The sequence below is a fragment of the Zonotrichia albicollis genome, chromosome 7, assembly GCF_047830755.1.
Source record: "Zonotrichia albicollis isolate bZonAlb1 chromosome 7, bZonAlb1.hap1, whole genome shotgun sequence".
Classification (NCBI taxonomy): Eukaryota; Metazoa; Chordata; class Aves; order Passeriformes; family Passerellidae; genus Zonotrichia; species Zonotrichia albicollis.
In genome coordinates, this window is record NC_133825.1 from 41224996 (window position 1) to 41246765 (window position 21770).

General features: G+C 41.9%; 1 long non-coding RNA gene across 4 annotated transcripts in view; it reads left to right on the forward strand.

Annotated features, from left to right (window-relative positions):
• The window catches only part of LOC106630686 (uncharacterized), a 95021-nt gene that overhangs the window by 14964 nt on the left and 58287 nt on the right, over positions 1-21770 (forward strand). The window contains exons 1-3 of one of the 4 annotated variants that reach the window (XR_012581141.1): positions 4-3253; positions 3502-3564; positions 6954-7059. This is a non-coding gene — a long non-coding RNA (uncharacterized LOC106630686). The other 3 variants (XR_012581140.1, XR_012581138.1, XR_012581139.1) reach the window with 3 other exon arrangements.

The following is a 21770-nucleotide window of genomic DNA, read 5'->3' on the forward strand; positions in this document are numbered from 1 at the left end:
TGAGCTCGAGCAGTGCTGGCCACATCCAGACACCTATGTTATTTCCTGATATATTCACCTCTTTTATTTCCTGATCTCCAAATAAGTCTGTGTTGGTAATATCTGTTGTCTGCTCCTTCACATCTCTGCAGAGAACTGGCTTTGAAGGACTAATGGTGCAGGGAGAGTCTTCCTCTTTAATATTTTACGATATTTTAGATGTTAGACCATGAAAGTAATTTCAGGGCCTAGTTCATCACAGTTTCTCTCCCCCAGAAAATCCATCTTCAGAGAGCTGCTCCAAGGCACAGGGATGCCAAAAAGAGTATTTCCATTGACGTTTGTCCTCCTTGCTTTCTATTCTAAAGAAAATCCAATTTTCAACTAAGCTTTCAACCACATTTGTCATAAAACATGGGCCAATTTCACTTCTTAGTTACTTCAAGGAGAGATGATGCCAAGGCTGAGCTTCTGTTTTCGTGAAGAACAACAGAAAAACCAGGCTCCTTGTTAGCAACACAAAAAGCTCTGTATGGGGAAATGAGCTGTCCTTGGAATGGCACAACTGATATTTTAGCCTCAGGATCCTTTTCTAAAGGTCACAGCACAATTTTAAGCCCAGAATATTGCAATGCATTTAAATATCTAAGATCGAGGTTAAACAAGATCTACTAATGTAAAACAGAAATGAAGAAATCACATCTACCTTTTTCATGACAGAATTGACTCATTCTGGGAATAAACAATTGGAAGCAGTGGAAAAATAAAACTGGCCTGTCCATGCCATGATCTTGGCTTTCAGACTTTCTTCCTCACTGCACAGCGGGAAGATGATAGGTGAGGTGGCTGGCTTAGTGGATGAGAGGAGAGAAGTGGATGTTGGTTATCTTAATTTTAGGGAGTGACTTTCAACACTGTTTTTCATTAGGTCCTCAGATACAATCTGATGAAGTAGGGAAATGATAAATGGAAATGACATGGGGTGAAACGGGCTCTGCTTAGAGAGAAATTCAGAGCAAGGCTTTACTGTAGCTGAGAGTTTCTGTTTATAGCACAAAATGATGATGGGCTCATCATCATTTAATTGTTAATTATTCTACAGCAAATTGTATGCTTTTGTACAAACATTTTTATCCTAGGAAGAATATTTTTGTTGAAGTATTTGAACCTTCAAAACATTCCAGTCAATTTAGCTGTAAGATGGTAAACCCTGCAAAGCACTCTTGTCCTTACTAAAGGATCAATGAAATTGAAACTATCTCAGTATGCAAGTATTGACTTTTATTCCTAGCACTGATTTAAACTGTAAAGGCCTATTAAACTAGAGATCAAAGCATCTATCAAAGAGTTCACTTAGCTCTTTAAATAAAAACATACAGTATTTAGAAGATAATACAAGGAAAGTGATAGAAAATACAGGTCTACAATTAGTGATGGAAGCTTAATAGGTGTTCAGTGTGCTAAATCTTGCCAAAGGGAAAGTGGCTTAGACTTTGATTTGAAAGAGAATAGCATGAAAGACAAAATTTTTTTGCACTTTTGCAAAGTAGAAGATGAAAAACTGAGTTCCACGAGAAGTTTGAATCAGTATTGAATGCAAAATCTGGGTGTGAGTCCTAATCTGATATCTTCATCATAAAAAAGTCCTTCCTTGTGCTGTACAGAGATGGGGATAAAATATTCCAAATAATCCCTTGACTGTGCACTTGAATTAAGCAGCATAAGGGAGGGGACACCACTGTGCAAGCAGCCGTAGGGTGGCATGAAGGTAGATGGTGTCTGGGATGAGACAGGGCTAAAAGAAGAGAAGCAGCATTATGTTTTTTCCATTACAGTCAGTCACTAAAAGCAGGAATACACACATAAACTGAAGATTTTTTTTGTTTTCAACTGGCACAGAGAAGTCATATCAGCAGCCACACAATTAAAGCAACCTGGCTTCTCTCATGCACAGGGAGCAATTTTTCCTTTTCTTGCAGAAGGAAATGCACTCACGTGTGCACACACACACACTTAAAAATGTTTTAAAAATGTTATATTTGACTTCCTGGCTAGTTTGGAAATTCTCTTCAAAAATAGCTCTCATGATTGCAGGCTGGCAGAGCTGTTCCTGCCTGGATTTAAATGGGAAAACTCAATTAGAGTTTGAATCTGTTGCACTGAAATGGAATTGTCTCTTGCAGGCAGAGCTCAGTCACGGACGCAGCAGCATGAATGAGAGGAGAGGGAGAGGAGGAGGTTGTGCCATTGTGGAGGGCAGGTTCTGGGGGCTTTGAGCTGGAATGTTCCCTGTCCCGTCACTCTGGAAAGGAAACCTCATTGCACTTCTCCAAACATGTTCAAGGAAAAGTAGCTTCAATCAGGCTTTTTCCTGGAAAGGGCCCTGCTGGTCTGGGGATGGCAGGGACTGGGCACTGAGTAGCTCACAGGCAGAGCAGTGACTTGTTCCATGAAGATTTTCACTTTTTACCTCCTTTTACTTTACCTCTCTGGCTTTGAACAAATATTCACCCCTCCTCAGGCTCTTTCCATCAGGTTTAAGGATGTTATTTGTATTTCTGTAGTCTAGAAATATTTGTGAGGATCTTGGGAAGGCTGAAGCTTAGGCACAGGAAAATTGGACTTTTGGTGGCAGGTTCACCACAGAGTCCTCCTCTCTCACCTTGTCTCTGCCTGTGTTCCATTGCAGTCCCACATCTCTTCTTGTGGTTTCCACAGCAGCTTTCAAGCTGTGAGGGTAAACCCTTCATACTGCCTCTGCTCCTGAGAGCCCTGAGCTGGCCTCAATATTTTTTTCATCATTGTGCATTGAGATCTATGTCTAGAAATGACCTGCTCCTCCTTGCTTCTCTTATCTGGGATCTCAGCCTGAGCCTCAGTTTCCTCTTGTCATCTGTGTTAAACTACTCCTCATAAAGCAGCTTTCAGCATGACTTCTTTCATCTGTGGGCCTGTGTTTGTGTGTGAGAGGGAGAAAACGGTTCATTTGTATCAGAGCAGCTGGCTCCTCTGATCTGCCACCTGGAGACTTGGCTGACAGGGAATGTGTGTCTGCAGGCAGGGCAGACCTGTGCTCCTCCAGCTGTGCCATCTCTGCTGTCACCCTCCTGGCACGGGCAAACACCCCTTTCCCCACTCCTTTGGGACCTGCTGGACACATTTACTGGATATTATGGGTTGGGAAGAAGATGCAGAGCTCCCAGCAGTGCACAGGCTCGAGGGATCCTTTTGTAAAACCTGCAGTGAAGAGATTCAAGTGTGTTCATTGAAGCAGGTGAGGAAAAGGCTTGTTCATGTGTGGGAGGGGATGGTGGGCAGGCAGGGCTCAGTCCAGCTCTGATTCCCTGCCCTCTATTGACACTGCCATCCTGTGCTACAGACACCCAGCTGGAGATGTCCATGTGGGCTGTACTGCCCTTTGTCCAGGGGAGCAGGGTAACATTAATTAAACGTTTTGTTGTTGTCCTTGGAGAACCTGTTGCAGAACAAGTGTTTATGTCTTTCTTTGGGCATGTTGTGCAGGTGAGAGCAGATGGAGATGAAGGAGTTTTGACAGCCACACACTCAGAGGAGCCTCAGGTAAGGGTAAGTGCCCTGCACTGATGTAGTTATGGCCTGTCCATTCTTGAAACAAATGCTGCTTAATGCTGTAAAACTCCTCAGTGCAGGCTCCTGCTGCTCTTGCCTGCATGGATGGATGCACCAGCATGCTCCAAACTGAGGTGGTGTTATGTGCTCAGGTTACCCTGTCCTTGACATGGGGCAACCCAGGGATGTTTAATAAACTGTGACAGTTACTGTAATAGCACTCTCCACCCTTTGAAGAGATCATGGACTTTTGGTTTCTACCTGATTTGGCTTTTGTTGTTTTTCATTGATTTTTTTCCCATGAATAGGTTGAGATTTTCTTTGGTGTCAATTTCAAAAGAGTAAAAGAGAGAATTTGGAAAAAATGCCATCTATGACTTCTGACGGCTGGAAAAAGCAAGGGCAGATAGCATGGCTCTGTGGTCCAGGGGAATTTTCTGAGGAGGGCATTCCCAGATGCCTGTGGCCCTTTTGCAGGGACAGGGAGGAACCCATCTAAGCTGTGATGGGGCCAGCAGCTACCTGATGTTCCTGGGGCTGAGTAGGGCCCTCAGCAAATGTCAGAGCTTGTCAGTGAGAAGGGGAAATTTTTCTCACTATTCCAAATCCTACAGATTTTTGAGACAAGCAGGGAAATTTTCCAGAAAGCTCTCCTGAGAAAAACTAGCTGAGCTGTGGTGGCAAAAATGGTAAAAATGAAAAACCAGCTCATAGCTCAGGCTGTGGCTCCTGCAGCAGAAGTGGTGGCTGCAGGTCCAGGGAGAAAGCCCAGGATGGATGAGATGGGAACAGGCATCAGGCCCAAGGGGGAACAGCTCTGCTCACGCACTGCAGGCACCATCCACGTGGCCAGCTCTGCCTGCAGCAGGAGCTTTAATGATCTCAGAGGAGAAAGGGCTGAAATGAAACCAAGAGCTTTGCCTGACTGACCTTCCCTAGAACGAGACTCAGAAGAGGGAACAAGCATTTCCATCAGGGGCTGTCGCACCGCCCCTCACCCAGGGCAGGGCTGGCCCGGCCCTGCTGCCGGCTCCGCTCCGGGGCTGTGCGAGGAGCCTGGGCCCGGCCGGGCCGGGAGGCGGGAGAAAGGAGGGTCCCTGCCCAGGGAGGGTCCCTGCCCAGCCTGGAGCCGTGGAAAGGGGATGCCAGCAGCCGGCGGTGACCGCTCAGGAGGAGCGGGTCAGGGGAAATCCATCGCGGAGTGTCCGCGCTGGGCCCGGCTTTGCGCAGCCACAGAGCCCTCTGGTGTTGCCGGCTGGGTTGCAGAGCAGCCCGAAGAGCAGCCTGCTCCTTCGCCAGACCGAGCACGGTAAAAAAAATGGGTGTCTAAGGTTTATTTGTCCCTGTTTAGAAGTTTTCAGCTCGTGGGTGTTTCTAGAAGGCAAGAATGGCAGGAGTGAAATAATCTCTTGTTAGTCGGAGTAGGAGATGTGTTCTGTACAACTTCTGAAGAGCCGTACACCAGGAGGAGGAATTTACTCTGGAGCTGTTCCAATGTGCTAACCATTATTAATTGATTGATTTTTCAGACAATATTATAGCTTCTTGCAGAAACCAAGCTGCAAGAACTTATTGTTTCATCTGTAAAAAATGTTTTTCTGGCAAAAGCAAAAAAAACAAAAGAAAACCCCAAAACCCAAAGCAAAACAAACAAAACAAACCCCTCCCAAAACCAAAACACAAATAAAAAAGACCCAAGCCAACAAACCAAACCCAAAAAACTGTTCATTTTTTAAATGTGAAAAATAGATTTTTTTTTTCTTTAAAGCAAAGCCCAAAACACACCCTTTGGCTGAACTGTCAAATCTCTGAAGCCTTAAAGTTCAGGTAACCTTCCTTTGGACCCAGCTCCCTTCACTGCTCCCTTTAAGGGAAGCCACCTCAGGCACAAGGACTTCGCAGTGGAGGCTAATGAGGTACCGGGAAGCCCTGCTCCAGTGGAGTCCCCAGGGACACAATTCTGTCTTCCCCTGGCAGTCATACATCATTGGACAGGTTCCCAGAAATCACAAGCAGATTAAACATTACAGGATCTTTTCCCTTCCTGGCTCAGGTATGCTTGCCTCTCTAATGGTTGCAGAAGGTATAAAGCCAGAAAGGACTATTAGATCATTTTAATTTGCTCACTGATAGTTTTGTGTAATGTCTTCTATTAACTAGAAATTAATTAAACTAGCAGGCACCCCCAGCGAGGAGAAAATATGTCATCAAGGTTAAGAATGCTTTAAAACAACAGTGGGGGGAAAAAAAGGGATAGAAAGTGATTGTGAAAACATTTTACTGTGCTGCAGAAAAATGCAAATTTGTCCTTCCCTCTGTCGGTACTAAACTGCAATGACTGAACAGGGAGGAAATTATTTCCTGCTTCAGATCCAATGGTCTCCAAACCCCTGATAATACAAAGACTGAACGACTCAATCAGCCAAATACAGTGCAAGGGAGGTCTTGTTTTCAATCACATCCACAAATGGCAAACAGAGCTGTATGTCAGAGTCTTTTCCTGTTTACAATCAGTGGAATAGACTCTTGTATATGTCTAAAATGTTCATGAGTTTGCAAACAGGTGGTGAAGGTTCAGGAAGCTGATGTGTATTTTGGAATTTCCTATCTTCTGAAATAGTTTTTCTAATAATTCAAGATGCTGTCACATTAAATAAAATTATCCCAATGATGATGCTCTGTATGTGTCAGCTTCTGTTTCAATAATGTAGCCTGAATTTTGGCTGCCTAGGATCAATTTCTGAATAAAAAGTTATTTTTCTTTATATTGATGCCAGCATGATCCTATTTGAATGCAGTGTTGGCAACAGAAATGTAAGAATGAGGATCTGTTGTAGTGCTCCCTTTAGTTTACATTGATTAGTTTACATTAATTTTCACTTCAGCTGTTGCAATATCACCTTACCAAAATATTTGGATTGGGTTTTTTTAAAGATTTTCCCTTCAAATTTTAATTAAGTTAGTTTATGAAAACATTTTCACTCATTGCAAATTTGGGAAATACTGCATTATTTCAGAACAAAGCTCCTGTGTCTCTTTTTTTTCCCTGTCCTCAGAAAAATGTGTTCATACAAGACTAAGAACTATACAAATTGGAAAAACAATCAAAAGAGCTGAGTATTACAGCATGACTTTTCAGTGACATGTCAAGACAAATGAGGTGCTGTCCAGAGTGTTCTTTGCTATAGTTTTAGTAATGTTTTTTTAGTGGGATCCTTGGCCTGGCCCATGATAAAGAAAGTTATTATGTCATTTGTTTACTGATTCCTTTTCTTATTGTCTTCTTGCAAAGCCACCTCTTCTCCTATCAGCTCTAATTGAATTGACTGCCTATATTAGGTTCTTAGATTCACCATATGCTCTCTGCCTAACAATATTTATTTCAGATTAATGGTAACTGCACCAAGAGCAACTGAATTCAAAGCCTGTAGGAGAGGTCACAGAGCATCTTGTTGTGCCACATGGTGCTGTAGCTCTCCTGAAAGCTACCAGGTGGGTGTTGCAGAAAGTTATATTCTTCTTTTGAATTTGAGGAAAATTTAAAGAATTGCTATGAGGTGATGCCTAAAGGCTTTCAGTCCAGAGAAAGAGAGAAATGTCATTTAAGCCATCAGGGAAAGAAGCTCAAGTGCTGTGATTCTCAGCTCTAAGAAAGTCTGTAAAAAGGCCAGAATTTCAAGATTTGTATCTGAAACATGAATTTTGCTTCTCTATTCCCACTCATCTCTTGGTATTTGGTATGTTTTCATAGATTACTTTAAAAAAAAAGGATCTTATTTGCAAACTATCTGTGTCTGTTTCATGTTACCCTTGCCAGAAGGTGTCTCACTTGCATGATCATTGCAAGGACCTGTAGGATCATTTACACTCCATGAGCTATCTGTAAGTGCACTACATATTGCTAGCTTGGTTTAAGATGATGTATTGCATCCAGCCAGCAAGATAATTAAGAGAATATATTAAGATAACTTGGGTGTTGTGAGCAAGGCTTGAATAAGCGCAGCACATCTCACAAATTCTATTTAGCAGCAGAAATACTTTTTCCAATGTAGATTGTGTCAAAAAGAGACAAAACCAATAAGGAAAAGTGAAAAAGAAGGAGGATTAAAGGAAAAACTGACTAAAGAAGGGAGAGGACATATTTGGGTACTGCAGGGATTGGAGGAGATGGGAGAAGATGGGAGTTTGTGTGTGATGGAGGAACAGAGCAGTGGGATAATGAGGTCTGGATGGGAGAGGAGATGGCAGAGGAAGGAGGGATGTGGAGGGATCTCTGATTAGAGGAGAAGGTGTGACCAGGAAAAGGGATTAAGTGTCCCAGGCCAACAGCTCTGCCAGTTGTCACATCCTTCTGGTCCCGTATCCAGCTGGATCCCATCCACAGGAGATGTTCTCTCTGGGCTGAGTCCTGCCCTGGCAGGAGGCTCTGCAGCTCCAATTACAGAGTAATTAGCTCACTTGAGAACAGGAGATGTGATGGAATAAGGGAGAGAGGAAAGCTTAGCTAAGAGGTTGCTTTAATGAATTTGGCTTTCCTCTTTGAAAGTTTGAAGACACGAAAGATGTTTTCAAGGAAGCAGGAAAGCTTGCTTAAGGAATGGATTATTCAGAGCTTAAAAAGTGTTGATTGCAAATTGCTCTGTGTATGCTTTAGGTTGTTAAGTGTAAAGAGCTCTTAATAACTAAGCTAATAAACTCCTTGGTGTTTCACCTTGATATTTTTATTTATGTCTTCAAAAATATGCTAACTTGCTGCATAAATAGCAAGGCATACTTCCTCTTGGAGCAAATGGAAAACACACTCAAAAATTTATTCAACATAGCAAAAAATGAGAGTTTTTTCATTTACTATATTGTCCTTTGGTATTTTTTGTGTTTCCTGTTGTCCTCAAGTAAATACAAACTTCACCTGTGTGATCTTTCTGGAATATCTAGCAGATCTCTGTGCATCCAAGTGACATGTGAAAGCTGACAGCACTGATATGGGGTGAAGGCAGGCCCTTTAAAATGTGGAATAATTAAAAATGCTTGAAGATTTAGGACTTTTTAAGATAACCGTAGCCAGTTAACTTGATTCCTTAATTCCAAATGAAAGCTCTTACCATCTTCTATTTAAAGAACAATTCACAGACTGACTTGCAAATAAGATCTTTTCCTGAGAAGTGAGAGTTTACAGTGAGTTCCCTTTGTCTGGTGGGCAGAAAGATCTCAAAAAAGCTGTTACCCAGCTACTCTTAATGCCTTTCCCCTGAGGCAGACAGGGCATATTTGGACTCTACTTATTGATCTGTGTTATGAAACAATTACAGTAGCATTCATGAGCCTTGAAAGCCATAAGCAAGGATAATATGCACACTCCACTTAATTCAATAAGTTTGGTGGGGGGTGTAATATGCCTCTTGGAGCATAGCTTGAGGAAATTGTCTTGGTTTACACTGCTTGAGGAGGCTCTGATAATGTATTTAATAACAACAACAATAAAAATAAGGCCACCTGGGTTATGTGGTGTTGCAAAACCTCTGCTCCCAGCTGTCATTCACATCAGCCTTGGCTGGCCCCAGATTTCCTCTGTGCCTATGCCTGTGGAAAGAGAGGGAACAAGTGCACCCCTGCCTTTCTCCTTTGTGTTGAGTTGGCAAAATAATTCAGGCAGAAACTGCCTCTGTCTGGCTCTGCACAGCACCTGCTAAAGAAAGGTCTCATTTAAGCTGGGGCTCTCAAGTATTACAGTAGTACAAATAATTTCATGTAATGATTTCATTTTGTTTCCAGTCCCTGGCTTTATCCAGAGACTCACAGTGGAACTATTAGGCATGTCTGGAGTTGTTATGAACCTCTTTTCCCAAAAGTGATTTATCTGACTGAAGGTAATACAGTGTAATTTTATGTTAGCCTCTGATTTTTCTTCTAGGAAAGCTCAGCTCCTGTCCTTCTGAAAACCATCTCAAGAAAGAAGACAGGAGCTGCTCTAAACCCAGCCAGTGTCCCTTCAGGCTGGGCTGGTGCAGTACAAGCCAAAGCTTGTTGATGGATGGATGTGCTGTGTAGGCTGTGAGGAGCATCTTTAGCACAGAACAGGGGGGAGGAATGGGATCCAGTGGCTGCACAGGGAGTAACAAGACTCTGAATGAAGCAATAGAGGGGACCAGCTTTGCCTTGATGGAAGGTACATGTGGGCCTGCAGGAATAATTTGAAAGGGTTGGACTTTGAAAAATACTCTGCAGCCAAGCTAAGAAAGTCAGCATTGGGCTGGCCTTCTTTTAGCGCCTGGCTGATGTGTTGAAATGTCTTTCATAGCTTAGTTCTGAAAGCTTTCCTGTGCAAACATGAAACCTCTTTTTCACTCTTATATCCTAATAATGGGCTTATACACTAAGCCATCACACACAGCCTGTTTTTTGCCATTGAAGTGGTCTGCCCACAGGAAGGTATGGAGCTTAGTCTCACCTGGAGCTATCACTAATGTTGCACTGCTCTGTGGCCAAAGCCCATGCTGGGAACAGCACTGAATGTCACACAGCTGATTGATAGGGCAAAGTGGTGGATTTTGGGATGCACAGATTTGGGCCCTGTCTCCCAGTTTTGCAGAACCTCAGAAGCCTAAGCAGAAATGTGTGGTCCTCTTTGATGCTTTGTAGGTTCCATGTCCCAAATGCTGATAGCAAAACAGAGGAAATTTCAGGTGCTGAGAATGAGAAATTGCAAATTATCATTCTCTGCATATGCACTGCAAACAATAAACAGCTATTCAAGAGCACCTGGCTCTTTGGCTAGTTGACTTGAAGTCCTGTACCTTCACTGAATTTTAAAACAAACCTTTTCAGGGCATCTTCAAAATACTGGCCTCGGGCAAGAAAGATCCTCATTTGCTGGAATAATCAAAGCTTTGCATACAACAGCCTCAGCACTCTTTCTCCCTTTGCCCCAGCCCTACTGAATGAATTTAATGCCCTGAAAAATACCTGGTAGTTGAGGGGTCTTGCTTCATACAAGCAACTAGCAGTGAGTTGGTCCAACAGTTGTGCTGGAAATACCAGGCTGTCTCTGTACCCCCCTCCTTCTCTTCAACCTGCTCGTCATTGTTTGTTTGCTTCTGTTTTTCCTTCTGGCATGGGAGATCTATCACATTTGGGATATAGATTTCTGGGGCTCTGAAAAGCCAGAGAAAACTATAAAAATGTAATTGGAGGCTCAAAATTCAAAATCTGAAGCTTGGTTAAGTAAGCAAGTCTGGGCAAACAGTGAGTGCCAGTGATCTGCTCTTTGAAATTGAGAGCTATCTTAGTGGAACAGACTCTGCTATGAAGCAGGTAAAATGTATCAAATGTACCACCTCAGACACACTTCACACTGACAGGCACAAGCTATGTGCAGATTGGTAAAATCTGTCTGTGTTTTCCCTGGTGTTTTTCTTGAGTACAAGCATTTGTTCTACTTTGACTTTAATTAGTCCCTCATAGTGCTGCTCTGACAGACTAAATTAGGTGTCAGTAATAATATATTTTGTAAATGCTCTGTCTGTACAGAAATTCTCCATGCCAAGGCTAGGATTGTTTTCCATGTCTATTCACTCCACATAATTATACATTAATGTAGGAATAAATGTGAAACACTGGCTAGATCTTAAATTGTGCAATTTCTCAGTTGTTACTCCTGTGGCTTGTCCACAGGACAGTAAGTCTCCTCCTCAGTCAAGTGAAAGAAATGTTTAATATGGAGATAAGGTGTAGCAATTAGCCCTGGAGTCTGTTCAGAGCTGATGTTTATTTAGTAGAGCTGATCATTGATCATAAAGTGCAGACACTGAGATTTTTTGCAAACATTTTCCTGTCTGCTGTGTTTCTTAAGCTGTGATCTTCAACATCATGCCCAATTCCGCTCAACTGTCCATGTACCCTCGTTATGGGTCAAAATCAGTTCAAGCCAGCTCCTTTCATCTGCTCCTGTGAGCTTTGGCTGAGACACTTGGTCTGTTTCAGATCACAGGCTTGAGCATGAGCATGAGTTCAAGCTGCAAGGTAACACATAGGCTGTCAACTGAGATTTTAAGATCAAAACGGATCTTTGAGGTATTTATAACATTAAACACAGAATTTCCTCTGATTACTCCTGTTTGGAGTCCAGCAGGTCATATCTTCATCAAAACAGAGCTTCTGGTGCTGCTCCTGTCTTAACCAGAACTCAAAAAGAGATCCTGACATCTCCCTTTGCTGATTGTCCTGATCCCAGGTCACCCTTATTGTTACATGATTGTGTACTGAGACAATGGAGAACCACAAGAAAACAGAAAAACATTTATAGCCTGTAAAAAGCAGCCCCTTCCTTTCTACCAAGGAAAAGATGCTGATTTCTACATCACCAGATGTTTTATAGGAAAATGAGGAGTATTCCTAATTGAAACCCTCTTTCTGGTTGGATTTTCTTGTAGCTGACAATGAAAAAGGTAATCACTGTGTGTTGAGACTTCTCTGTGACATTTCAGAAAGAGGTACAATGTAGAAATAAGAATATTATGTACTTTTTATAAAAAGCTTAATAGGAAAACTTTGTCTTCTTTTTTTTCTTATTTGATATGCTTTAAATTTATTCAAAGAATTTAGAAAATTCTGGGTAAATAGCAAGTCAAATGACAAGTTTTTATGTTTTCTTTTTCATCCTTTTAAAAACAGAGCTAAACCTTTGTCTGTGTTTCCAGTTCTTTTTTCTTTAAAACCAAATTCAATGCTGCAGGGAAATTAGACTGGAATCACATTCTTCTTTTTTCTCATATTTTGTAATGTCGTGTTCTAAAATTTGCTGCTTATGAGACCACTTCAAAATATTCCATATGAATGGGAACTCTGCAGAAATAACAGACTTCAATTTGTCTAGTGGGCTGTTGCCTGAAGAGCGAGAGAGTCTCATTGTAGCTTCTCAGTGGTGGCTGCTTTCTCAATAATGAAACATGAAGAACAATTTTCTTACCTTGCATTTATGCAAACCTTAACAGTGGAAAAATGGGAAACTTTAAAAAACTTCCCAAACAAGACTTCTAACCATTCTTCAAGCCTCCCAGGGATCAACGAGCTTTGCAGATCAATGCTGTTATTACATGAATGAGGGGACTTCAGAAAGCCATCACATATAGGCAGGAGCCTATGGTTTGTGGCAAACCCTATTGGAAATGAGCATCCCTTGTCCCTTTGTGACTTCCTATGCTTTTCAAAAGGGAGTAGTTTGAGAAGTGTTTGGGATTCAGCATTTATAATGGAATCTGTAACGAAACTCAGCATGCAAACTGCAAGAAAGTATTTAAGCAGTTTGAGTGAGACTCAGAAACTGGTTTCAAAAGCATTTCCTGAAGGTACAATCACTTCTGTCACCAGAGTAGAAGCACTTATGCATATTTCTGCACCCTGGGGCAGTTTTCAAGAATGTACCTAATGTTAAACCTGAACTCAAAGGGTTTTAATTTTTCTGTTTGATGGGGAGCCCTCATTATGCAGATAAGATAGCCTTTGGTCAGCTGTCTATATTCCTAATTTTTTTTTCTATTTTGGAAGGATGCTAGTTTAAAATGGAAATTTCCACATTGAAGTTACCTATTTAGTCACAGCTTTTTATTTGCCTCAAAGATGTGAAGTGGAACACAATCAGATACAAGCATGATTAGTGAAGCCCAATCCTGGCATAAAAGGAATCTTGTCTCAGTTTGGCGTGGCCACTTTTAAAACTCCTCCCTGACAGGGAAATTGCAGCAACCTGGACTTATCCTTGACCTCATGGCACAGGTTAAATATCCATTTATTGTCTCCATGTCTGGCCTCTGGTGCCCAGCTACATCCCATAATTCCGGACCTACCTTCACCCTGGGCTTCTGGGGCAGGGACAATTTGGGCCAGGGTTATAATGGTAGCTGATGTCTCTACTCTGCCTTGCAGTATTCTTGCTTTCCTCCTGACATTTGATGTTTAAGAGGGACCTCAGTCCAGTCCTCCTGACCAACATCTGCAGTGTGACAGACCCACACTGAGCAGTGGCGATATGGCCATGTGAGAGGTACGTGCACATTTTGGCCTGTGGTGTCCATTTTTCCCACCTGGTGGATTCCATGGCTTTCCTGGATGTGGACAAGCATGCAGACATGCTTTGTCTGGTTTTTAAGTGAGGTAAGCAAGGGCCTTATTCACCACCAGCAAAGTCAAGAGATTGGGCCAGAAGAGACTCTGAAGACACATCCTTTGCTTGTACAGCTCACATGCCATGACAAAGCCAATAGCGTGAGGGGATTTTAGATCTGCAGGGATTTCTTTTTTCTGCTGATACTTTCCTTCTTCCAGCACTAGCACTTCTAGCAGTCTCCAAAAATATTATGGAGAATTCAGGGGGTTTGACCCCTATCCCCACTGTGAAGTCTAGGGACTTTTAGGAACCAGGCTTTAACCTCTGGGGAAAAGGCATTCCATAAGGAACATGAAGAATTGAAAAGCAATAAAAGCCTTTAAGTAACTTATAAAAACTTATTCCCCATTGACTACTGTGCCTCATAACATGCCCAGGTACATGCATCTCCAACAGCTCAGTGAGGGTCTGGTGCAGCCTCACTCTGGGAGCAATGAAGGAAAAGAACCATCCTCCCTTCTCTGGTGCCTCTTGTGTAGGAGAAACCATAAATTATCTGATCTAGTACCTATGATACATTCAGATATTTCCTCCCCAGGCTGAGTTTCCTTACAAATAACTCTCATTATTTGTGCTAGGCTCGTGGTAAGACATCTGCTTTCTTACATCCAAAAGGGATTTGTTGTGTAGCTCTAAGGAGAGCTTCCTCTGCTGAGTCTGGCTTGCTTAATTAACAGTTTGCAAAATGCTTTGGATCCATCTGGAGGCACGATCCTCCTGAAATGGGGCTCGTTATTCTAGCAATGCAAACCCACCTGGGTGAGCAGGGGCTGGGGGACTAAACCTTGTCTGTAAGGAAGATGCATGGCAGGGGATGGGAGGTTTGCTGAGGGGGAAGCAGGTGGCTCCTGTGAGTCGAGTGGGAGCTCTGATCTCCTGGGGACAAAAGCAACAGCAGTGCAAGTGCTGAGACTGACAGGAAAAGTTAGTGGAAGTGCTTTCCTATGTTGCTGGGCACAGCTGCAGCAAAGTGCTTTGCTGTGCTTGAATACTTAGTGTTGCTGAGCTTGCAGCTGGAGAGCTGCAGAGCCAGGCAGGGAAAGTTGTACACAGTGAACTTCACTTTCCATCCAGCACTGTAAAGTGATCAGGGTGAGTGATATCAGGACTCCAGGTTTTCAGGAGTTTGGGATGAAATTAAACAACCTTGGGACTTTTTCAGACAAAGAATGCAGAAGCAGCTGCTGAGCAGCCTGGTACATGGATGTCGCTCACTCTCCCTCTTTCCCAAGCATTCTGTTTGTCATGTGCTGTGGGTGGTTGTGTCTAAGGGCGGTCAAAGCTATTAATTCCCACTTGCCTCTTTTTAATTCTGAGGAACATTGGGGCAGGGCCCTCAGAAGTGTGTGCCAGGCAGCTCCCAGGGTAATGGCCCTTGGCGTTGGCTCCGTGGTTACAACAGCTTCTGCTTGGGGTGTGCCCTGCTCAGCTGTGCCCCTTGCTCCTTAAAGGTTTCCTCCTTTGTTTTGCCAGGAACAGCCTGAGTGCAGTGGTCAGAGGGTCTTCCTGTGTTGGCGAGCACGTTTTGGAAGGAAGAAAAATGCTATTGCCTTATCCTCAAATCATTTCCCACAGGCTTTTTATTCACCTGCTGCAGAGGACACAGTGAGTTATATGTGGGGAAGGCTGCTGAGGATACTCTGTTTTCTTCTCTCTGGTATCTGGATCATGCTTGGTGCAGTTGTAGGACCCTTTGAATCCTAGCATCCTATTTTTCTGACAACTGGAAAAACTAGATCCTGAAAGAGGAACAACAAGCAAACCAATCAAAACCATATTTTCCTAAAATATGCATAAACTTTCCCTTCCAGTAAGAAAATACCCCAAGGACATTGGATCTCAGCACTGAATCCAAGCCTTTGGAAACAGGATGCATAAGGCAAACAAAGCTGCCAAGGTCACATGCAGCGTGCTTCAGTTGCCGTCATCCTTGGAGGAAATGCTGGGGCCACCAGTCAGATCTGTGCTCCTGAGATATTTCAGGGACACACCAGGAGGAGAAGGAGAGCCAGGATGCTTGCTTTTGGTCCTGCTGGGGTGGACGAGTGCCTCCCAGTCTGCTGTGTCCACAGCTGAGCAGGTGCAGCTCCTACACAGGTTGGACCTTCTCTGTTTTTGTGTAAATATGGGTGTGGAGTGTTTTCTGAGCTGGGATTCATTACTCTGCTGGCTCAAACAAAAACAAAGCTGTGCTTTCATTTTCCAAATCACACTGCAGGCTTTTTCACTCCCCCTGCTGATTTTGTTCTCAGGGAATACTGGTGAATTTTCTGGTGTTATACAAGAATCATACATTAGCGTTGAAAATTTTAGGACTGACTTGGTATTTTCGGTTAGTTTCTTTTCAGAAATGAGTCAACAATGTGCTGACATTGGTGACCTGCCTTTACAGAAACATGCTCTGAGTTTACCTGTGCATTTACAGCCTGTCCAGGGAAGCTCCCTTCTGTCCAGATGCAAAAAGTTATGGAAGAGCACTCCTAGACATAAATATGTATTTTCAAGAGCCATAAAAGATGCTCAAGAAGAGGTTTTATGATTTTCCTTTAGAAAAGACTCAGGTATTATTTAAAGGCCCAGAAACGGGCTTTTCAAAAGCTACAGAAAGGTCTTGACCTATCCAAAAAGTAAAGAGAAAAGCAAGAACATGAGAAAGTGCCTTCATTTTTCCTCTATGCCAAGGAAACGTGCTGGTGTGATTGGGAAAAGGGAGATGGGTGACAGTACACAACACTTATCCTGTGTCCCACTTCTGAGGATTTTGAGAATCCAGGAGCTGTTGCACAAAGACGCTCAGTGCCTTTTGACATGAGCTTTCATCCTTCTTCAGAGAGTGATGGATATACCTGGGATACCTGAGGTTGCTTAGCTGAAAATCAGAGCCATGAGGCAAAGTGGGATGAAGATAGGTGATGCCTTACATTTTAGATTTTATATTTTTCAGATTCTGTGCTGTTTTAGTGTGTACTTCTGAGCTTCATATTAAGAGACAGTAAGCTCTCTTCACAGAGTAGGTAGACAAAACAATTCCTTTTCTAGCTTTGAACCAAGGATAATCGATCCAAATTTCAGGCCCAAGAGCATAAACAATGTGGACTGAACAGAGGAAAACAAAAAGGATGGGATTTCATAACCTAAAGCTGTAAGTGGACAATTAACTCAAATATGTTAATGGGCCAGAACTTATAAAAGTGAGGGACCCCATGACTGGTCATGCCTTTGTGACAATTTTGGGTTCATCTTGGGTGCAGCCCTGGCTGGGCTCTTGTGCTGCCCAAGGTGTATCTATTGAGGCCTTTTAATAAATAACTACTTTATTCTTTAACTCCATCTTCCCCTCTGTTCTGTCAGGGTCAGCCTTGACAAGGCAGCCTAGGAAAATCTATCAGAGGACAGGAATAAAACCCCATAACCTGACTGTCAAAGGGCTCAAGCTCCTGCTCTGTGCAGTGATGCAGAATTCTGGTGTAAGTCACAGTAGGGCAGTCTCAGGACACTGTCAGCCACAGACATCTGGCAGGTATTTTCCTATTTTTCACTATTTTGCTCTTCCAAGTATCATCATACAACTTGGCAAATTCTGCTTCCTTGGGTGTTTCTCACTGTCATGACTGTGAGAAGGCTGTGGCTGCTGTAGGATGTGCCCATATGCTGTAGAGCAGGTACTGCTCCCAGGCAGCTGGTATGGGTTGCTTATGTGCTATGCAGGTTTCTGTCTTTTGCCAGGAAAAGTCAGTTGATGCTTTATTAGGTAAAGTAAAAGTTCAGAATAAATTTCAGCAAATTAAATAAACTATGACTTGATGAGTGACTTGAACATCAGCTGTAATTGAATATACTACATTTTTTAATTTTGATTTTTTAAAATAAAAATCAGCTTATTTCATCTTTTTGCTATCAGTCTATATTTCTCAAGTTTTCATAATTGCAAAAAGCAAAAAAATTCACCTTTGCTTTCAATGCATTGATAAGTCCAGGGAAAGATTTCAAGCTGAACATTTATAATAATTTCACAGAAATCGTACCAGATTTATAGCTGAGTTCACAGTCCTACCTCAAGTCCTATTTCCTTTTAAGGTGTATCTATCATTTCAAGAGACTTTCTAAAGAGATTTAGATCTTTTAATCCCTTTTCTTCCTTTTCCAGGCAGAATTTAGTATTTATGCTAAATTGCCTGCAGTTTGGATAAGATAGGTATGACTTCAAATTGTTACAGACTTACAAAATCCAGCCAGTACTTTTTGTAAACAACATCACTTAAGCCTAAAATGTTCAAATCTCTTTGCTACTCAGAAGTTGAGCAATTAGTTGATGGGCCAAAGGTAATGTGCAATAATTTCATTGAATTAAAATGAACCTAGGATAATTTCCTTTAGGTACAATCCAGCCCAATTTTCCCTTTAGAGCTATATTCTGCTTTATTTTCCATAACCCTCCTTATGCTGGCCTCTAACTTTTTTGCAAAAAAATGGAGTTTTGTCTGCAAGCTCTTTGGTCATAATTTCTGCTATTAGTGTCAGAATGAACTCGTGATTTTTCTCATAGTTAAAAAGCTGTAAATGCTGCACTTCCATCACCTTTCCTAGTAAAAGCTATAGCAAACCCAACAGCAGGCACATTTTAAACAAGATACAGCTGAAAAGTGCAGTGATCTCAGTGGTGTTTGCAGTTTAGGAGCTGCAAAAAAATGCATTCATGGTTTGCATAAAAGATTAGTGCTTAATCCTGTTTTCATGGTGTCAGTGGGAGTTCTGCCACCATTCAATAAGGGATGGGTCAGATCCTTAATATATTTGATGAAGTGGCTTGCCCAAGGATTGTAGCTTTCAATGCACAAAAGCACACATAGACTGTGGCCAAAATAAACTGAAAATAAACAAAACTCCTGTCTCTGGTGGCTAAGCAATGTCTCAGATCCTGTTTTGAAAAGATCCTGCTTTGAAACCAGGGCTGCTGTGTGTAAATGATTGAGCAGGTTCAGCAGAGAGGGCACAGAATGACATTTTCCCGGGGAATATTTGATGTAATGTCCAAATTTTGCTAGGCAGAGTAGTCTGATCCAAAAAGATTCTGATAGCACAAGAAGGATACTGGCAAGGCCAAGAGATTTAATGTGGAGCTCAGTCTGTGTCCAGGGTCCACCTGCAAAGGAACCCTGTTTGCACCTTAGCTGTTTCTCTGCTACGTTGGCAGAAATATTTTCTTTTCCTGAATTACTTTTTTTTTAATAAATAATTTTCCTGATGTGATGCCCCAGGTCCTGCCCTGAAAGGAGATTGCAGTGAGGTGGGGGTTGGTCACTTCTCCCAAATAGCAAGTGGTAGGAAAAGAGGAAACTGCCACAAGCTGCACCAGGGGAGCTTTAGATTGGCTATTAGGGAAAATTTCTTCTCTGAAAGGGTTGTCAAGCCCTTGAACAGGCTGCCCAGGGAGGTGGTGGTGTGACCATCCCTGGAGGTATCTATAAGGTGTGTAAATGTTGCACTGAGGGACACAGCTTAGTGTTGGACTTGGATAAACAGTTGGATTTAATGGTCTTAAAAGTCTTTTCCAACCTAAAAAATTCTGTGACTCTATATGTTGTGACAGCTGATGCCCCTGCATTTCCTTAAGGTGTTTCTGTGCTGTATTGCCATTGGTATGAGGAAGAATGTGTTTGCAGAGAGATCTTGGCAAACTATTTGAGTTCTCAAATTTCCTTCTGTTTAAACTCCATACCTCTCATTTTCATAATGAGAACTGAACAGGAAAGGCAGCAACGTAGTTACAGTTTTGTTTCTCCTTAAGTAGAAACACTTTTTTTTAATTACTTTTTAAATTTCCTTTCTGAGCTGGAAGCAGAGATGCTTTGTGGCCAAACTAGATTCACAGCAGGGTGATTAAGCACCATCACAGCCTGGTTGTTAAGGATCCTGCTGGGGAGAATTGCCAAATATTTTGAGTGGTCCTAGTATCCTGTGAATTCAGTTGCAGTGCAGTGGTGCAATGGTATGAATGGCTTGTAAAAGATTTTGAGTGGTCTCTCCAGAGACTGCTTTCAGCAGCAGAAATCCTTCTCAGCTCAGCCCAGAAGGATTAGGCCACCAGACACCACTGCCTGTCTGATGAGTGTTTTGTGAGAATTTTTGCTCTGGTTAATTGTGAAGAAAATTCTGCCCAGATGATGAAGGGACCCAACACAAGTGAAAAATGTGTTAGGAATGGAAGATCTCCTAAGGGTTACTTGAGAGCCCAGGTGGTCCTGGTGGCTGGTGGTGCTTTGCTGTTTGAAGCAAAATATATGAAGCTCATGACACTGCTAACCTTGTTCTTTGGACAGTGTGTTTCATTTTCCACATTTGTCAGTTGGATGTCTTCCTTGAAAATTATGTTTGCTTGGAAAGAAAATATAGTAAGACCTGGTAAGAAACTGACAGCAGTGGAATAGGATTTTATATTCTCTGTAAAGAATATAAAATCATTGACTTTTGCAAATCTGAGTTTTTTTGGTCCTTGTATCTGTCAGCAGCTTAGCATAGAGAGATTCTACAGGAACTGAACTTAGGCAGTAAAGCTGTCACAGCACAGACTTTGGATAGGCAGAAATAATTCTTGTTGAACCCAAGGTCAGTGACAAATACAGAATCTAATAGGAAAGCACAAACCTTAAACACAGAAATTAGTATCTGCATCTTCACAAAGGAGAATTGCAGGTTTAAACCAAGATTTTTTAAGCAGACTGTATTTGTTACCTGTAGTTCTTTCTTCCTTTCATTGAAGTGGAGACTTGGATGTACCAGACATTTTAGAAATACATTTGCAAATGCTGTCTTTGTTAAGATCTTCTAGAATAAATTTCTCAATATGTAAGGTATAATTTTACATATCACGGTGACTCCATGGGTAGATTTTCACACAATTACTTGTGCACAAAGCAAAGTACATGCTTGAATATTTATTAAGTTTGGGTACACATTTCAAAATGGACCAAATGAGGGATAACTGGAGAGATATTGGTAGGATCTTTTAAGATATTTGAGCAATTCCCTTTTTTCTGACTTGAGGCTAAATGATTTATAACAGTCTGGTGCATTTGTGTCTCACTCTAGGATACTGGTGTGTAATTTGCAGTGGCTTTGCTTTTCAAACAATCCCAGGTAGTGTGAGGATGGAAATGAAGGGAGGGACTTCAATATCATTGAGTCTTAATAAACTTTGCATTGAGGAGAGCTGAAAGGGACTAGATGTCTACTTTCCTGAGAAAATGAGAAAAAAATGTCACTCTTTGTCTTGAATCACCAAGAATAGCATTTTTGAAAATCTATTACATTGTATCTCAGTTTTTCCAATATTAGGTCTGAATTTATATTTGCATAATTTGGTTTATTATTGTACAAGAAGTACCATGCTCTGTTTCCATTTTTGATACTCAGTTTTACTGAAATAAATGTGTTCCCATGAAAAACAATTAATCTGGCATATTTTCTGACAGAAAGATATGTTTTTGAAAATCTTTTAAGTAATTTTAGGCTTCAGCATACAAATGTGATTAATCAAAAAGTCAGCTCAAAAGCTGGCACTCTGTAATGCCAGAAAGGCAACTAAGTGGTGTTTGTGTTGTAATTGCAATCAAGCAGAGCAATGAAACTGGAAAATAGGGCAGTTACATATACAAAGTTGAAATCCATTGAATTTGCACTATATTTTCCTTCTTACAGGATCTGGAACAGTTTGTAGCAGAGAATTCTGTCCATGGGCCTTAGATAATCAAAAAACTCTCCAAAAGAAAAGAATTCTCTCCATACTGTTACCCTTTGGCTCTGGAGTATGTCTCTGCCAGGTGTGGTGTGGCAAATAGGGTAATCAGAAGTTTTCTGGGAAGTGCCTTCTCCAAATTGCATGAAGTGTTTCTAATTTGCCTTGGCCTGACAAGCACAGGCATGAATTTCCAATGAAAATTTAAGAGCTGTGAGCTGATTGATCCAGAATTGACTTGAACATGAAACAACTGCTTCTGGAAGGCCTAAAATTTGCTTCAGGTTAGTGATTTTTGGGTGCCCA